A 2,500-nucleotide genomic window follows, 5' to 3' on the forward strand; every position below is an offset into this window, starting at 1 on the left:
GCAGTTATCTAAAAAAACCCCACTCCCATATTTCTATGCATAGAAACCGTCACTCGAACATATTATTTTTATGATTTTCGACGGATGAGTAGATGAGGCTACATCTCGTTATGGTTTCGCTCAAGTTAGAAATGAAAACCTCGCTCCCGGGTTGTTACACGCGCAGTCGAAGACACCAAGCTGATATAAGTTGACGATTCTTTCTTTAATTGTTCCTTCGTATTCCTATTCTTGTGGCCTCAGGGCTCTTATCGAAGCGGTCAACTGAAATAATTACATTAAGAAATCACCTAAGTATTCGTTTTTCACAGCTAAAATGATCACAGAACTAAAGCACGTGATATCGAAAGGAACTCAGTGAAGACAGTCAATATCTACCGAACGTCACAAAATCTCGTAACCTTATAACCTTAAACAAAGCAAATTGATGCTTACCAACGTTCACGGGTCTTGATTTCCTAAAGTGTTTCGCTCCAACTTGTCTTCTAGTTTCCAACGTGTCTTGATCTCAAGGGTTCTTAAGTACTTTAAGTAGAACTGAAAAGCGAGCTATGATCTATACTTATCAATAATGCGGTAATCAAAGCGGTAGGTAAATCAACCACAAACTATTTCGCGACATATTCCGATTCTAACGGAAGCGGTAACACTATCGAAATTAGGGCATTTTTCCCTTGCCTTTTTCTCCGAAACAAAGACGGTGACCCCCAATTTTTTTTCCATTTTTGGAATAAGCAATTTATGTCCTAACTTCAGGCGAGAAATGAAATGAATTTTAATGTGGGAAGATTTTCGCGCGAACTTCTTTAATTTGCAGCACCTTTATTTTATTTGGAGCAACTTTTTAAATTTGCAGCAACTTTATTTTATTTTTAGCGACTCTTTAATTTGCAGCATGTCCCTTGTGGGCCACCGTAGAAAAACGAACTCGGTGAACCCAATATTTTATTGCACAAAAGTCATCAACAGGCCAAGATGAAACTCTCTGCAAAGTTTAAAGAAATGCTGTGAAGCGGATTCAGATCATTCAATCATTTAAGGTGGCTCTAAATCCGCTGCACATTTTTTTTAAACTTTGCAGAAAGTTTTATTCTGGCGTGTTGATTACATTTCAGAAATAAAAAATGGGGGTCACTGAGTTCGTTTTTGAGATATGAGCAGCTAGAGCCATAATATGGGGTCTTTTTGCGGGGCTTTCCTGTTGCCACGGTAACTTTTTATACAAAGTGTTGTCGTGTCAATCCTTGTAATAAGAACGTTTCTTTCAAGTGTTGAAACTGGTTTCAGCCACCTAAACAGAAACATTATTAAGAACTCCAACTGGCAGGAGGCAACCAGTGGCCATTTACAAAGCCAGGAGCCCATTACCCGGGGCCTCCATCTTCCATATTAACCCTCTGAGTTAGCCCTTTCCCGTATCTTTCTATTTTTAGAAGCACCTCGCAGGGGGGCTTTACTGGGTGTTTTAACAATAGCCAATCATAAGAGACCTATGGTCAGCCATTTATTACGTCACATACGTCTAACTGTAGTAGTTCTAAAAATAGAAAGATACGGGACAGGGTTGACTCAAGGGTACAATACAGATGGAAGCTCCGGGTAATGGGCTCCTGACAAAGCGTGGTAGAGTTGAATCCGGGACAACCAGAAACAAATCCAAACCAGACGTTAGAACGGGATTTGAACCCGGGGAAACCGCATGCAAAACCCAACTAATAACTGGAGATTGGCCGCTTCATTCGCTTGCTTTGGTTTGTGTATGAAACAAAATAGAGTACGTGTAATATGTCGTTTTGTATGGACATTTCCACGGTTTCTGACGCCATATTCAGGGCGTCAAGTTCCTATTTTCTCCTATTTTTTAGAGTCTTCCTAAGTGCCGGGGAACATTTTGAAATATTTGAGATAAAAGTCTTAATAAAATTGGTAAATTCTTGAAAAAAAAAGAAAGCTTTCTGTCAAAAAAATGCGGAGAATTTATACACCTTATTCCAAAATGGCCGCCATTTTAGTATTCTTTTGTTTCCTTGCAAATTGGCTCTCTTGACCTCGCTTCAAAACGTAAAATTCAAAAGAATATTTAAACTCGAACGAGGCCAAAAGAGCCAATTTGCAATCAAACAAAAGAATACTAAAATGGCGGCCATTTTGGAATAAGACAGATAGCCTGTGTGAATGATAACCTTCTGAAATTCGTGCCCAGACTTTGTCAGTGTTTTCTGGGAGGCCATTTGCATGCTTTTGCATGCTGTGTGGAATTAAGGAGGCAAGTTATTCAATTCAATTTCATCGAGCCTCTTTGTTTTCGAACAATACTTGTTTTATTAATATGTCATCTTTTGAAAAACCGTTATATCTTTCTCTTTATTGTAATATTTTATTTTAAAAAAAATTCAAATATTTTTCAGCCTTATACGTTTTGTGACTGCTGTTAGAGTGGTAACCATTACATGTTTTTGGCAACAACTGTCAACAAAGTGTTACTTACCGTATGTAGCCA

At 38.4% G+C, this 2,500-nt stretch overlaps 1 protein-coding gene across 2 annotated transcripts in view; it reads left to right on the plus strand.

The window, feature by feature from the left end:
• The window catches only part of LOC137967734 (heparan sulfate glucosamine 3-O-sulfotransferase 2-like), a 22,490-nt gene that overhangs the window by 10,358 nt on the left and 9,632 nt on the right, over window positions 1–2,500 (plus strand). The gene's annotated exons all lie outside the window — the stretch shown is intronic.

Source organism: Montipora foliosa, chromosome 8, assembly GCF_036669935.1.
Source record: "Montipora foliosa isolate CH-2021 chromosome 8, ASM3666993v2, whole genome shotgun sequence".
Lineage (NCBI taxonomy): Eukaryota > Metazoa > Cnidaria > Anthozoa > Scleractinia > Acroporidae > Montipora > Montipora foliosa.